The sequence below is a fragment of the Pseudorca crassidens genome, chromosome 15, assembly GCF_039906515.1.
Source record: "Pseudorca crassidens isolate mPseCra1 chromosome 15, mPseCra1.hap1, whole genome shotgun sequence".
NCBI lineage: Eukaryota > Metazoa > Chordata > Mammalia > Artiodactyla > Delphinidae > Pseudorca > Pseudorca crassidens.
In genome coordinates this window covers 75,044,555-75,061,868 of record NC_090310.1, presented here as the reverse complement: position 1 = coordinate 75,061,868, position 17,314 = coordinate 75,044,555, and the positions used below count along the sequence as shown (strand labels likewise).

At 46.6% G+C, this 17,314-nt stretch overlaps 1 pseudogene; it reads left to right on the top strand.

Moving 5' to 3' along the window:
- The first annotated feature begins 7,950 nt into the window (after positions 1-7,950).
- Positions 7,951-16,441, top strand: LOC137207934 (zinc finger protein 334-like; annotated as a pseudogene).
- Positions 16,442-17,314: the final 873 nt, after the last annotated feature.

Genomic DNA, 17,314 nt, shown 5'->3' with positions numbered 1-17,314 from the left:
ATCTGAAATTCAAATTGTTGGGTAATCCGTATTTTTTGGCAACTCCATCCCTATCGAAGTTACAATAAAATCGCAACTCCATACCCTGTGGGCTTGGTATTCCCTGTTTTTCCCTCCAGGTCGTTCTCTGCCTTTCTCTCACCTGCTCTCTTTCCCAGGAGTCTGACATTTGTGGTTCTATCACCCTGGTTCCCTTGACCTCTGACTCCTGGTTGGGCTCAGCCAATGGGAGGCACCGGCAGGTGATTTAAAGTGGGAAGAGAGAACGAGGTCAGGCTGTTGATCCCTGCGGCCTTCTGGGCATTTATTTGGCAAAGGCCACGTTCCACGCTCTGGGTGACCTCGCTCCCACTGCTACGGTTCCCCCTGCGTTCCAGAGAGGCACAGCTTCCATCTACCAGGTACAGGTCTCTGGGGATGTCGTTATCATTCCCTTAACCAAGTCCCCGCCTCTATGCCTTCATTAAATTCTCTTTAGGGAATTCCCTGGCGGTCCAGTGGTTACGACTCCGTGCTTGCACTGCAGGGGTCACAGGTTCAATCCCTGGTCAGGGAACTAAGATCCTGCATGCTGTGAGACCAAAAGGAAAAAAAAAAAAACAAAACTCTCTGTAGTTATCCCTTTGAGAGCTCTTTCCTGGGTCACAAAACCTTGACTGAGCCAGCCTCTTCCTCCCTCCCTATGCCCTGGCCGCATGGACTTAAGCTCCTCAGAGGCTGGTTTGCACCTCGGGGCAATGCCTTTGCTATTCCCACATCCCGGAACACTCTTCCTTCAAGTCTCGGCATGGCTGACTTCTTTGCGTCACTTGGGCATTAGCTCAAATGTCACCTCCTCAGAGAAGCCTTCCCTGACTATTCTACCTAAAACTGTCCCATCCCACCTAGTTCTGCTCTATTACAGGAGTCAGCAAGCTCCAATCTGTGGGCCAAATCGGGCCTGTTTCCATGAATAGAGTTTTATTGGACCATTGCCACACCCATTAGTTTAAGGATTGTCTCTGACTTCTTTTGCTCTGATGGGAAATTTGAGTAGTTGAGACGTGGCCTAGAAAATCTGAAATATTTACTATCTGGCTCCTTAAATAAAATGTTTGCTGACCGCTGATCTATCATATTAAGTTGTTTTACCATCTTTATACGTACCCTTATCAATATCCTTCATTCCCTATGCATTTGTATGTTTAGCTGCCTTTTTTTTTTTGTTTATTTGCTGGTGTGTTTCATGTCATCCCCACAAACATGTAAATCCCATGCTATCTGTCTGGTCCTCCACAGTTTTCCTAGCATCTAAAGCAGAACCTGAGCAAGGGCTCAGGAACAATTAGTTGAATGGCCAGATATCTGGAGGTAGAATTGCGCTTTCTCTGGTCTGGGCTCCTTCCTGAAGATTCTGGGCTTGCAGAAGGGAATAGTCAGGCACTGGAAGCAGCCTGCATCAGGCCAAGTTTGTGGCCAAAGGGAAAGATACAAAGCACTAAGCAATACATCCCCTAGGGAGGGTGGGAGGGAGATGCAAGAGGGAGGGGATATGGAGATATGTGTATACGTATGGTTGATTCACTTTATTATACAGCAGAAGCTAACGCACCATTGTAGAGCAATCATACTCCAGTAAAGATGTTGAAAAAAAAAAAAAGGAAAGAAAAGAAATACATCCCCAGACAAGAGTTTCAACTTAAACAGCCAGTACATTTGAGAGAATCACATCAGGCCCCAGGAAGTGCATCAGCTTTGCCTCCTAAGGCCAGCTCCCTCGTACCACACATGTGGTAGAGAGAATAATGCCCCCAAAAGCTGTCCATACCCTAATCCCCAGAACCTGTGAATATGCCACCTGACATGACCAAAGGGTTTTTGTGGATGTGATTAAGTCAAGGGTCTTGAGATGGGGAGATTATCCTGGGTTTTCTGGGGCGTGTGGGGAGGCAATATAATCACAATGGTCTTTATAAGAGGGAGGAAGGAAGGTCAGAGTCAAAAGGAGGGAATGTGATGACCAGAACAGAGGTTGGAGTGACGTCATTGTGAGGAAGGGGCCCTGAACCAAGGAATGTGGGCAGCCTGTCCTGAGCTGGCAATGTAGCAGAAAGATGGTCTGTGGATTCTCCGGGGCCAAACTCACCTCCCTCCTCTGCTCCCCTCCAAATTCTGGCTAGAGTGGACTGGGGGACCATGAATCCTGATTAATTATTGTAAAACCCTGAGTTGTTTTTTTTGTTGTTGCTTTCAACAATAGGGATGTAAAAAACAAAATAGGAGTTTACAATCTTTTCATCATTGCCCCTATACTTCTCAAAAAGTAAGCTTTCTTGCTCACTGGGTCAGCTTCTAGGGCTTTCTTCACGTGCAATCTGAGTAAGGGGTAGATAAGGAAGCAAAAAGAAATATGAAACTCTAAGTTGATCTAATTTAGAAAGAACTAATGTGGGCTGAATTGGGTGTCCTATCAGTCAGGGTTTTATTACAGATAAAAGAAATTTCTTTAGATATTTTAAGCCAGGAGATATTTAATACAGGGAATGAGTCCCTACAAACGTTTGGAAGCGCTGGAGGAGGGGACCTCCAGGAATGAGAGCCCAGAACTGTCTTAACCGGGGAGCTCAGCTCTGGGATAATCAGGAAGGTGAGAAACAGGAAGCACCATTCAGATAGCTGGCTCTCAGGATGCACTGTCTTAGCTGTGTCCATGGATGAGAAAGATGCCTCTATGACACCATCCAACTCAAACCTGGAATTCAGCACCAGGGGCCTTGGACAGCTCCCCAACCTTATGTTAAGAGAAGGTTTCTTCCTGGCCTTAAATTAATCTTCTAGGTCAGACTTGCACTGCAAACCCAGTCTTATTTTTCCAGCTGAGCACCTGCGTTTAAGTCACAGCTTTGCCACTTCCTGGTGGTGTGACACTGGGAAAGTTTTCTTCTTTGACTGTTCTGAGCCTTTATTTAATAAGTTCATTTAACAAATATTTATTGAGTTCCTATCATATACAAGGTACTTGTCTGGGTGTTGGGTATGTAGCTGTGATTCTTATGTAGTCTGCTTCTGTTAGGATAAGAAAGATAACAAATAAATGTTCAAATAAATATTCAAAGAAATCTATAAAATAATTTCAGAGTGGTAAGTGCTATGAAGAAAAGTAAAGGAGTTGTGGTTCACAGTAATTCAAGGGAAGTGACTTTAGGGTGGTTGAGGAAGGCATCTCTGAGGAGACAGATCCCAGTGGAGACCAGAAAGGATGATATGAAACCAGCCATGTGATGACCCAGTAGAAGAGGTTTCCACGTAAAGGGAACAGCAGGTACAAAGTTTCCAAGGCAGGAAGGAGCTTGCCACATCTATTAGCTTTCCAGGACTGCTGTAACAAATTCCCACACACTGAGTGGCCTAAAACAAAAGTTTATTGTCTTCATTTTGGGAGGCTATACGTCTGAAATCAAGGTGTCAGCAGAGCCCGCTCCCTCTGAAGGCTCACGGGAAGAATCTTTCCTTGCCTCTTCTTAGCTTCTTCCTTGGCTTGTAGTTGCATCACTTCAATCTCTGCCTCTGTCTTTACATGCCCTTCTTCCCTGTGAATGTCTCCTCTGTGTCTCCGTGTCTGAATCTCCCTCTCCTTTTTTCTTATAAAAATGTCATCCATTGGATTTAGGGCCACCTTAATCCATTATGACCTCATCTTAATTACATCTGCAAAGACCCAATTTCCAAATAAGGTGACATTCTGAGGTTCTGGTGGACATGAATTTGGGGAGGATACTATTCAACCTAGTATACCACGTAAGCCAAACAGAAAGATGGAAGCTATGGTTGAAGCATCATGAGTAAGAGGGAGAGGTAGAAAAGGGCCACATCACAGAGGGAATTCTAGGGCTTGTATAAAGTGTTTGGATTTGTTTTAAGTGAAAAAGGATGCTGTTGAAGGGTATAAGCAGGGGAATGGTGTCTATTTTTTAAGGGATCCCTTGATGCTGTCTGTAGAGAGAGGAGCAAGAATGTAGCTGAGAGACCCGCTAGGAAACAATTACAGTTGCCCAAACAAAAGATTATGGATAAATGAAAGTGTTGGTAGAGAACATGGTGGTGAAATTTGGATTAATTTGAGGTCCATTTTGGGGGTAGAATTGAAGAACTTGCCAAAGTATTGGATGTCAGTGGTGAGGGAGAGAGAGAGATAATAACTCCCAAATATTTGGTTTTAGCAACTGGGTGGATGTTTTAGCAACTGGTGGCTTTGCTAAGATAAGGAAGACTAGAAATGGATGAGGTAGGATATGGGAAATCAAAGAATTCCACTTTAGACATATTTAGTTCATTGCCAAGTACTATGCCTTGCTGCTGGCAACTGAACAGCTCGATTAGGCAGGAGAGAGAGAGCTGGCAGGCTTAGAGAAGTCCGGGAGCCACTTGCAATTAATATGGCTAAAAGGATTGCTCTGGACCACATTCAGGGAGGACTGCCACACCTGGAGCGGGGAGGAGGCATCCTGGACTTAACTGGCCTTTGCTACCTTAGAGAGAGCTGAGCAAGGGACAGCTGGGATTGGAGTGGGGGCAGGGTGCATAAAGTTGGGAGTGTTGGGGTTCTGCTTCTGTTTGGTCCCTATTGTCTGCATGACATTGGAAATTATTCCTCTCTGGACCTAATTTCCTCATCTATAAAATGGGAATAATAATACCTGCCTAGATAGGGCTGTGAGAAATAGACATAATGAATGTAAGGCACCTGCCGTGGTGTTCGGCTCCAAGTAGGATGCTTTGCTATTGCTACTGATGAAGATTGCAGAGAACACTGCTGAGAGGTAGCATAGCATGGTGGGTAAGAGCATGGACTCCACAGTCAAGCTACTGGGCTCAAATTCTAGTACTCCGCCCCCTTACTAACCTATGTAACCTTGAGCATGTTATTTAACTGCTCTGGGACTCAGTTTCTTTGTCTGTAAAATGGGCATCTAATAATAGTTTCCCTATAGGATGTTGTAAGTATAGAATTAAATAATACTTGTGAAGCACACAGAGTATCACCAGGCAATACTAGGTGTTTCATATACATTAGTCATGATTTGTTACAAAGACTGACAATGGGGGGCAATAGGACCTTGGCTGGTGCCCCCCAAATACTCCCCTGCCAAGTTCCCTCTCATTAATTTTTTTGTCCATTTATCAGATCTGTAGGCAGAGCAAACTGCTCAGACACACAGAGAAGTGTGTATAACTGTAATTACCAATATATTCACCCCTTACTACAGCCAAGCACAGCTAAGCATTACATGGATTTTCCCCACATCAATCATGTGAGCCTCCCGAGGACACTCTGAGGTGGGTTCTATCATTATTATTCCATTTCACAGATGAAGAAATAATTTTTAGAGAGCATAATTGATGGCTCGTCAGCAGTGAATAATTCCTCAGCATCTGCTATGTGCAGGCAGGAAGCTAGGCTCCCTGGAAAGCAGCCTTTATGCCTTTTATGAGGCTTAGTGCGGTCCCACCTTCAGGACGCTTCCTCTAGTGAAGAAACAAGTTTTTTCCTTCTTTTGACTACCATTAAGCACCTTTTCTGTAGCAGGAACAGAGCTAAAGATTCCTAACAGGTTTGTGCCCTGTGAGTGGCACAGTCTTAGAGATGGGAGAAACTCTTGTGGGAAGGTGGGGCACACCCTCCAAGAATTTACAGGTTTTCTTCAGGAGGAAAAAAAAAAAAACAACTGGGAAAAGTAAGCAGGAGAAAGTGAAAAGGTGACAAGGAGGACACAGGACCAACTCAAGTCTAGATGGGCAAATACTTTTCCTTCCCCACAGCTCTGGGCCTTGGTTCCCCATTTGTCAACAGTAGGGCTGAAGTCTCTGCCAGGGAAAACACGACAGGATCCCAGGATTGTGTTGGGAAGCCAGCGAGTCGCGGACTCCTCCGCCCTTGCCCAGTGGAGCCGCTCCTGTAGAGAAGGAAGGGAGGGAACGAAAGCCCAGGGCAAAGGCGCGCAGGCAGGGCGCCAGATCCCACTGCCCCTTTTAGGCATCCGTTCCCCAGCGCACCCTGCATCCTCTACCTGACCCCGTGTGCAAGCAGAATCAGACAAGTGGCATCAATGGAGAGGACAAGCCAAGTCCGGCAGAGGAGCCTGCCTGGGGTGGTCGTGAAAAGCAGAGAGAAGAAAAACGCTAGGGAGGCGAAGATCGGTCAGTACGCACCGCGCTTCATTGGATACCCGGATTTAGAGTCCTGAGCTTCGCGAACCTGGGGAGGGGAGGTAAGAGCTGAGAGCGCTCCAGCAGTCGCTCCTGTAGGAGGCGGCAGTCGGGTGCCCGGTCCACTGCTAGAGCGCGACCCCACAATCCAGAACGAGCCCCTACAGTAAACCCCACCCCGGCAACGATCGCGCCAACGCCGGCTACAAGTCGTCTTGGAAACGGAGCAGCACGAGCCTAATTCCTGATTCCTCGGAGTCCCCAGCGTCCGCGTAGTGAAATTGAGACCCTGCAGGGAGCTGAAGAAACCAGTTCAGCTGGAGACCAGCTGCGGGACCTGCAGCTTCCTGCACGGAGATTCGCCGAGGACACCTTCGCACCCGGGAGTAATTCCCTAACTCGCTGCTGCCTTAGGAGTACAGCACGGACAGGGGCGCATGGAGAAACCCACCAAGCACCCTGAGCGCGCGAGGCCTGGGCCCCATTCACCACCCTCCATTGGCTGTACGGGCCCTGTACCTTGACCCCGGTGCCCCTCGTGTGCGCCGTGCGTGTGGTGGGCAACGCCACGGTGGTCCTGGTGGTGGTCCGGAGCCGCCACATGGTCACACCCACCAACTGTTACCTGGTGAGTCTGGCCACCGCGGACCTGCTGGTGCTCCTGGCTGCTGAAGTGCCCACCGTGGCCGAGGCGGCATCCGCGCGGGTTTGGGTCTTCGACCACGCAGGCTGCCTGGGCATCACCTACGTGCAGTACGTGGGCATCAACGCGTCCAAGGTGGAGCGCTACCTCGCCATCTGCCGTCCTCTGAGCGCCCAGGTTCTGTCCACCGCGGCATGAACCAAGCGCACTGCAGCGCTGGTGTGGCTGGGCACCGGCGCCTACGCGCTTTGGCTCTTCCTGGTGGGCACGCGCGAGACCGCGTAAGCCGACGGCGTACAGGAGCAGTGCAGCTACCGCGTGTCACGCTCTGTAGTCGCCCGTCTACTTCCTGGACTTTGCGCTCTTCTGCGCGCTGTCCCTGGGCCTGGCCACCGTGTCCTATGCACTCATAGCACGCGTCCTCTTCGTGGGGCCGCTGGTGACTGGGGACGATCGGGCTCTGTGCACCAGGGCGGCCCTGCTGGCCAAGGGCGCTTCTCCTCCCGCGGCAGGAGGGGTGACCTCAACTCCCGAAAGCAGGTAGGGACGTCCCTCCTCATTCGGACCCCTGTACTGAGCCAGCAGCAGATTGGTGGATGGAACCTTGGGCCCTCCTAGAGTCAAGCTCAAGTTCAAGTCCAGGTGGTGCCACTTACTCGGCTTGTTTTTGGCGACATCACTTCTGAGCGTTTCTGAGCCTCCATTGCCTCTCCTGTTGTATGAGGTAACGGCACAGAAATGGCATGATTCATTTAGAGTCAATGTCACAAACTAAACGCTAAATTCATCTTGGTTTGTTATTAAACTTCCTCAGTGAGTCCCTACACCGTAGCTGTTATTCTCTTTCTTCTACTGATGGGGAAAGTGAGGCTCAGAGAGGTGAAGTGACTTTCCCAAGACTATACTACGCCATCTGGCGCTAAAACTGCCCCAATGGACCGGGACAGTCTGAAAGCCCAAGAGGATGGGTTCTGGGGAGATGGAGAGAAATTCAGCATTTATTAAGCACTTACTGTGTTTCTGATTCTCTGATGGTTCCTGATAGTATCCCTATTTGGGAGGTTTCGTACCTATTTTTATGGACAAGTATACAGGCTTAGAGGGGACAAGGGAGCGACAGAGGCGACACTGTAAGGGAGCTGCGTGCAGGAACGCATGTGTCCAGGCTCCTCGTTCCCCCCCACCCCCATTCCAGCAGTGCAGCCTCCCAAGGGTTTTCTAAGAATGCAGGTGGGAGGAGCGCTCTCTGGGCCCAACTGGCCTTTATCTTCAGCCTTCCACCCCCAGCCTCCCTGGATATATACTATAGAAGGCTTTCTCACATTTAAAATGCTCATTGGGTATACTCCCCAGTGTGTGTTCTGATGCTGAGCAGGAAAAACAGTAGGAAGAATAAGGGACTATACACCTCTGGTGTTCCTAAGAGAAGTTTAGGAGAAAGATAAGGATTTGGGAATCATTAGCATTTTGGTGGACACCTCATAGTCTGTAATCTTCGCTTCTCATCTATAGTCTTCGGTGAAATTCAAATGCACCTTTTCTTTTTGTATTAATGGTTCCTAGCAATCAACCAAGCTGAGTAAGGACGACAGAGGCTCTTCTAAGGAGCCCTCCGTTGTGGGCGGTGGCCGCGGTGTCTTATGGGGAATGTAGTCCGGAAAAGCTTCGACCGCCCTTTGGAAAACCTGGGAAGGACGGCCCGGCGGACTCTTCTGCGCATGTGGGGCCTCGGCTTTCTACGTGGGCGCGTCTGCTTGTTCTCTAGGCTTTTCCCGCGGCGGGTCCTGCAGCCTACGGGGCGCGGCGTTCCGTGGTCACCTGGGCCTGGTGAACTGGGAGCGAAGCGGGTGCACCCACAAGTTAAATGACTGGCGGGGAGCTCCGAGCCCTCGGGGGCTGGAGGGGAAGTGGCTGGGCGGAGCTGGCCTCGGTCCTCGGAGAGTGGATGCGCGCTCTCCCCGCATCCCTCTCCAGGGAGGCCCGGAGCCGGGTTTCCCATGGTCCCCGAGAAGGGGAGCGAGGGCCGGGCTCCTGACCTGCAGGCCTCATGGCGGGCGCTCCCTGCAGCCCTTCATTGCCTGAAGAAGGTGCTCTGTGGAGGTGCAAGGTTTGTACATCCAAGTGGCTAAAATCTGATCCCCAAAGTTCCGCTGAGGCGCTTGGATCTGCAGCCTGCTGGGCTGGGTTGAAGAATACTGGAGGACGTTAGGGAAGGGAAGGAATATTTATAGAAACAAATACGGTAATCATTATATTAGTTACTTTATACTAAGCATTTATTAAAAGAAAGATGTGAGATTCAGTTGAAGAGAATGGCCAGGGTGTAGATATGACTGGAAAAGATTTCAGGGGGCTGGCGCTGGGGGGTGTTGTCTGCAGCGCTGCATGAGGTTTTAAGAGCCTGATGTTTGTGTTCAGACCAGGTGCGGCCACAGAACAGCACTGCATCCCAGGGCATGTTATTTCATCCTGTTTTCTCATCTGTAAAATGAGCCTAGGAATAATATTTGCCCCATAGGGTTGTTCTGAAGTAAAAAGTAAGCCCAGAATATAATACACCCTCGACACGTATCCCTTGCGATCAGTGTTACAAAGATTTTTAGATATCTCCCTCAGTCCTCCCAACCAGGCTGTGAAGTCGGCATTACTGCCCCCTGTTGGAGCACATTTTAAAACCTCATTTACAGAGAGCTAAAGTGATTTATTCTCTTGTGACTGAGTTGATTTTAAAATGAAGTCTATTTTACTCCCAGTCTCATGATCTTTGTAATATGCATTCCCCTCTGCCTACACATTGGGTTTTTTCTGGCATGATGACTTGCCTTCTGTGTGCCCTAGAAAGCAGTTATACTATGTATTTTGATAATCAAACCATTGGACCTATTTTTCTTAGGTCACAAGGCGTAATCGAGGCTTCTAGGCTCTTTCTGCCTCCTGCGGTATTGTCTCACTTCTCAGCAGCCTTGATTGGATTTTAGGAAAGGTCCAGCTCACCAGGCACTTGAACCTTGGGACCCCAAGTGCAGATTCCAGCTAATGGAAAAGTGACCGCTACGCCCAGGTGGAAACAAAACCATCCCAGTGAAGGAAAAAGCAGAAGGCGCCAAGGACAGAAATCACACCTGGAAGAACATGTTTCTGAAGTGAAATCTCTCCCTAGGATTTTAAGGCCAAGACAGAATTCCTGAAAGGAGCATATTCAAGAGTTACTGGACCAGGGGCTTCCCTGCTGGCGCAGTGGTTGGGAGTCCGCCTGCCGATGCAGGGGATGCGGGTTTGTGCCCCGGTCCGGGAGGATCCCACATGCCGCGGAGCGGCTGGGCCCGTGAGCCATGGCCGCTGAGCCTGCGCGTCCGGAGCCTGTGCTCCGCAACAGGAGAGGCCACAACAGTGAGAGGCCCGCGTACCGCAAAAAAAAAAAAAAGTTACTGGACCAGAATTTTCCTCTCCAGGGTGAGCAGAATCTGGGTGATCATGCTATATTCAAAGACCATTGATTATTGTGACTCAGCAAAGCCTCAGTTCAACTTTCAGAAGAAAGATGTGAGTTGCAATGGAAGGGGAAGGGCAGGGTACAGATTTGTCAGGAAAAGACACTTCATTGGAGGATTGGTGAGGCTGTGAGTTGGAGGCAAGGGGTACCAGGCATAGCTAAGGAGATTACTTCCTAAACACATACTTGTCATTCCCTGCAATCTCCACTCTGTCTTTTTTTTTTTTTTTAAGATTTTATTTTCATTTATTTATTTATTTTTGGCTGCACCAGGTCTTAGTTACGGCATGCATGCAGGATCTAGTTCCCCGGGTAGGAATTGAACCTGGACCCCCCTGCATTGGGAGCGTGGAGTCTTCCACTGGCCCACTAGGGAAGTGCCCTCCACTCTCTGATTCTGAGTTGCTGGAACCACGGTTCTCACCTGCTCATGTCATTTCAACACACTTGATGCAGTCTGTGTCTGCCGCCACCACACTCATGAATCTGTTCTAGTAAATATTTTCAAATCTAGTGGGTATTTTCCAGTTCATGCTTTACTAAACTCTTTGTTGCATTTGACAGTTTGACCACACCTTCCTTGAAATGCATCAGTGAGAACGTCTGTGAAGCCACAGATAAAGATACACTTAGAGAGTTGTCACTTCCCCCCCATCCCATTCTACCCCATTCCTGTCGCCCCCATTCTTTCCAACTATTCCCACCTGTCCCCTGAAGGTAACCAGTTTCTTTGGTTTCTGGTCTACCCTTTCTGTATTTCCTTTTGTACACATAAGCAGATACATGTGTATTTTCTTACATCCCCTTTCTTACATAAAAGGTAGCATACTATAGATACTCCTTCTCACTTACCAATACAGCCTGGGAATCACTCCATATTGGTCCATAGAGATCTTCCCCGTTATTTATGCCTTCTAATATTGCTTTTGGTCACCACTCTCTTCTGAGCTTCAGAACCAAATATCCAGCTGCCCACTGGACATCTCTACTTGTATCCTTCACAGACTCGAGCATGGCATCTGAAACAGCAATGCATCAGTTTCCTATGCTCAATTCTTTTTCTTTGGTTTTGGCTTGTATTCCTAATCTCAGCGTATGATGCTACCAAAATGATCCGGAACAAAATAATCTGCACATTATATCTCCCATGCACAACCGATTAGTGGCCAACTCCTCTGGCTCCTCATCATGGAGGATTGATTCCCTCCTTCCCACCCCTACCAGAGCTGCCTGTGGTCATGTCTCACCATGGCGTCCTAGTTCTCTTCCCCTCTAATCTGATCTTTAATCCATTTCCCATATTTCTAGAGTTGGGGACAGCAGACATTTTCTGTAAAGGACCAGATAATAACTACTTTTGGCTTTGCCGGCCCTATGGTCTCTGTCAAATCAACTCAGCATAGCTGCTGTAGTGTGACAGCAGTATAGATAACGTGCAAACAAATGGGCATGGCCAGATTTGGGTCTTAGTGGGTTGGATTAGGCTCACAGGCTGTCGTGTGCAGACCCCTATGCTCTGGAGCATTGCTTCCAAAATGCAAATTTGATCACAAATCTTAATAGTCCTTGCTGACAAACATCTCTATGGATTTCCATGATCACAACAGTGGTCTCCAAAGTGGAGGATGGGGGCACCCCAGGGATCCACTGGGCTTCTGTTCACCTCAGACTAAACGTATTCTTTCAGAGATTGGTTTCATTCAAGGACCTGACTGCGGACTTCACCCAGGAGGAGTGGCGGCACCTGGACCATGCTCAGAGGCTCCTGTAGAGGGATGTGATGCTGGAGAACAACCGCATCTCAGTGGGTAAGTACAGCTTCCCTGTGTAACTACCAAGAGATGTGTTTGCTCTGTGTTGCAAAAACATGTTGAATTTCATTGTTTAGCCTTGAGTGTCGGGAGAGAGATGATTAACCCTTTGAGGCAATGTTAGCCTTGTGCTTGGGCTCACTGCCCTCCCTCCACCCTTCCCCTGAATGTTCTAGCTCTAATGACCTGTTGCTGGACATCTTCATCACACAGCTTTTGAAGCTGTCTTTCTTCATCCTTCAAGTCCCCAAAGTCCAAAGGGTCCAAGTTCTATATCATTTTAACAGAGTATCAACGTTAGCAAACCAGATGTGATCTTCAGACTGGAGCAAGGAGAAGAACCATGGACAGTAGAGGAATTCTCAAGTCAGAACTACTCAGATGAGTGATAACTAAGCAGGTGGAAACCAGCGGAAATGAGAGTTCTATGGTGGTTAGTGAGCGTAGTTGGCATCTTTGCAGTGTTCCTCAGGAATCTCTTTTTATAGGCCCCAGACCTTGGGAAGTAACTGAGGGCAAATGACTGTCATGCTATAGATACTTAAAAACATTGTCCCCAAATAAATGTACTTCTTTTTTTTTTAATTTTTATTTATTTGTTTGCTTGTTTATTTATTGTTGGCTGTGTTGGGTCTTTGTTGCTGCGTGCAGGCTTTCTCTAGTTGCGGCGAGCGGGGGCTACTCTTGGTTACCACACATGGGCTTCTCATTGCGGTGGCTTCTCTTGTTGTGGAGCACAGGCTCTAGGCACGTGGGCTTCAGTAGTTGTGGTGCACGGGCTCAGTAGTTGTGGCTCGCAGGCTCTAGAGCACAGGCTCAGTAGCTGTGGCACACGGGCTTAGTTGCTCCGTGGCATGTGGGATCTTCCCGGAGTAGGGCCCGAACCCATGTCCCCTGCATTGGCAGACGGATTCTTAACCACTGCACCACCAAGGGAAGTCCTAAATGTACTTCTTTAATCGAAATTTATAAAGATTTTTGCTGCTAAGTTATCCATCCCTGGTATACAGACCTTCTTTTAGCGTACTCTTAAATTTAGTTCTGTGGCATTCTCTTTTGCCTACCTGACCCCACCTTCCTTTAACATAGACTTGCTGTATATTCAGACATTCATAGGTCAGTCTTAAAAAAATAAATCTTGCTTGATTTACACAATCTATTTGCAAATCTAGTTGCATTCCACGTTTCTCTCCATCCTTTAACTGAGAGATCAGTTTCACTCTCCACGCTCAGCCCCACTGCGGGGGGACTAGGGTGAGACAACCAAGGTGCCTCAGATACAAAACTTAAGAAGACACTCACTCTTGGGGTGGTGCAGGTGCCCTAGAGGTCACACCTACCTCACCCTACTTCCAGCCCTGCTCAGCCCACAATCTTTCTTTCTATTCTTTGTATTTGTGCAAATTCTGAAGTTCCCATGTCGCTGGCAAAATTTGAGACTCACCCCTTCCTCTGTGTCTCTTTGTAGCTCTGACCATCTCTCTGAAGTCTGTTGTGCTGGTCTCACTGTCTCTGAGTGCTTCTTTGAGTCTCATCTGTCTTATTCAATACTGTGTCAGACACACTTGCAGTATACTTTGTGCTTACTGTTCCTTGTGACTGTTTTCCTTTTTCCATGGCAGAGGTACTCGTATTCTTTGCTACTTTCCTCTTCCTTTCATCCTGTTAAACAGGCTGGTGTGGGTGGGCTGGCTTCTTTTCTATTGTTTGTTTTTTTCTTTCCCCCAAATCAGTCGGAGATGTTTGTATTTGACATTTCCTTAATCCTGAAGAGCTGGGCCAGTCCAACAAGGCATTTGTAAGGAACTCTCATTTCATAGCAAGTGTGTCACGGATCACAAGTTATTATTAATGGTACTCCCTCCTAGAAGCTGATGATGCCTTAAAGGAGGACAAGGAAATCCAAGGCAAACATTTGAGGCAAATTGTATTCTTCTGCAATAAAACACTGATTACAGAGAGAGCTACTGTATTTGGGAAAACATTTAATCTGGGCATGAATATTGTTCCCTCAAGAAAAACACCCTACAGATATCCACGTGGAAACAATTTAAAAACTAATTCAGAAGTAATCGTTGCAAAGGAAAGCTACTTTAAAAAGGTTCCTGATGAATACAGTAGATGTGGGAAAACGCAACTCGTTTCTAAGCAAGAGAAAAGTCGTTCTGGAATGAAACAATACAAATATAATCCAGTTAGGAAAGCCAGAAGTCAAAATGAAGATTTGATTCTGCACCAGAACATTCAGGCTTTGAAGCGACCTTTTGGCTATGGAAAATGTGGGAAAACCACTTCAAGAGGGCAGTCCTCTTCACATAGAAGAGGATACATTCTGAAAGGAAACCAAGTTAATGTAATGAATGTAGCAAAACCTTTCTAAGAAGTCCACCCTCATTGTACACAGAGATTTCATACAGGGGAGAAACCCTATGTTCGTAATGACTGTAGGAAAACTTTCCGTGTAAAGACGAACCTTACTCGACACCAAAGAATTCATACTGGAGGTCGACCCTATGAATGAAGCGAATGTGGAAAAACCTTCACTGACAAATTGGCCCTCTTTGTGCATCAGAAGATTCAGAGGGGAGAAATCCTATGAGTGTCATGAATGTGGGAAGACCTTTTTTGGGAAGTCAGCCCTCACTGAACATTTCAGGTCACACGCGGGAGAAACTTTACGAATGCAAAGAATGTGGGAACACCTTCAACAAGAATCTTACCTCGCTGTTCATCAGCAAACTCACAGAGGAGAGAAACCAAATGAATGTGGGAAAACCTTCTGTCATTCAGCCCTCAATGTGCATCAGAGATCTCACACAGGAGAGAAACCCTATGAATGCAGTCAGTGTGGAAAAAATTTGTGTACTAAAGCAGCCCTCACAGCACATTAGATAACTCATAGAGGAGAGAAATCTTACCTATGTAACAAATGTGGGAAATTTTTCTGCCATAAGTCAACACTCACTATACATCACAGAACTCACACTAGAGAGAAACGCAGTGTGTTTAATAAATGTGGTAGAACATTCACTGTGACGTCAAACCACAGTGAATATAAGAGAGTGCACACAAAGGGGAATCTTTATGAGTGCAACGGACGTGGACACGCCATCAACAAAAACTCACACATCAAGCATCAGAGAACTATATGGGAGAGACCATATGAATGTAGCGAGTATGGGAGAAGCTACTGCCGGAAGTCGGCCCTCACTCACCATCAGAGGACACACACAGGAGAGAGACCCTATGAGTGTAATGAATGTGGGAAAACCTTCCACCAGAAGTTCTCCCTTGTTCAACACCAGCGAACTCACACTGGGTAGAAGCCGTATGAATGTGCTGAACGTGGGAAATCCTGCCATAAGTCAGCCTTCAGAGTACATCGGAGAATTCATATGGGAGAGAAACCCTAGGAATGTAACAAGTGTGGGGAAGCCTACCATCGGCTGTGGACTCTCACTGAACATCAGAAAATACACACAGGGAGAAACCCTATGAGTGTCACGGATGTGAGAAAACATTTTGCCACAAATCAAACTTCCTGCTACATCAGAAAACTCAAAAGGAATGAGCTCCGAGAAGGCGGTGATCAACAAAGGAACAAATCAAGTAATTTACACAATGCTAAAACTCTGTGGATAGGCATAGAGGAGTGAATTGTATAAACACAATTAATGTGAGAAAACTTTCAGCCATAAATCAAACCTCATTATCACATCAGAAAACTCACACAGGAGAATAAAATAGAGTGTGTTTAATAAGTGTGTTGTAACATTCACTAGGCACCATGAAAACATTCAACAATTCAAACATTATGCCACGTGTGCCTCCCTTTTAAAATAATGAAAGAGATGATGTTTAAGTTAATCTGTTCCTTTTCACATTGTTGTGTGACAGTATGTTTGAGGAGCTAACCTTATTTCATTCTACATCAAAACCAACTGTTCCTATGATAATTTAGTAGCTTATAATTTCCTAATTTATGGTGCTTTAAATTCTCAGATTGAACAGGTTGGGTTTTGTCTTCTAACTCTGTCTCCATAGCCTTCTAGTAATGGACCCAAATCCCTTCATCTGCAGAGGTGGTAATAAGGGGACTAACTGTGGTATTCCATCCTCCTGGTTCCACATCCTGCCTGCATGATGGAACCTCCATAAAAACCCCAACAGTATGGGGTTTGGAGCTTCCACATGGAGGTGCTGGGAGAGTGGCTTCCCCAGGAGCTGCATGCCCCTTCCCACATACCATGCCCTATGCATGTCTTCCATCTAAATGTTCACCTGTATCCTTTATCATATCCTTTTATAATAAACTGGTAAACAGCAAGTAAACTGTTCACCTGAGTTCTGTGAGTTGCTCTAGCAAGTTAATCAAACTCTAGGAGAGGGTCACGGGAACCTCTGATTTATAGCCAACCTGTCAGAAGCACAGGTGACAACCTGGACTTGGGATTTGAAGTTGGGGTTGAGGGGCAGTCTTGCGGGAGTTGTACCCTTACCCTGTGGGATCTGACACTATCCCCAGGTGGGTATAGTCAGAAATGAGTTAAATTATAAGACACTCAACCAGTATCACAGAATTGCTTGGTGTGGGAGAAAACCCACACATCTGGTGTCACAAGTGTGAATGTGGTGGTAGTGTGGGATAAAGGAGAAACACAGGAGAACTGAGTTTTTCCTGCACACAGGGGTTAAGACTTCAGTGTATCTTTTGGAGCGACTCACATCAACCTACAACACCCTGTTGGATTCTGTCCTCAAACATGTGACAGTGGATTTAAATAAGGAATTAATTATTAAAAGCAAAAAAAGGAAGTTGTGCACACTATGTTAGTGTTTAGATGACATTTTAAGCCTCTATATAAGCATTTCTATCTTCTCTCTCCACTTATCATACCGACAACTCTATTATTTGCTTAAACAGTAGAAATATCTTATGTGTTTTAATATTAAAATCCGATAGGAAATTAAGATTTTTCAGCTGAAACTTGCCAATGAGAATGTCTTGAATGGCCTAACTTTTGCATAATGACTATCCTTTTATCCTTTTTATTTTCATATAATTAGAGACTTTTGGCTTATAATTAGTGATAGTTCCCAAGAAACATAGCAACAGATATAAAAAGAATATGTTAGACATTGCTTATTGGAATCTAGGCTTCTATTGAGTCTGGTGTTAGC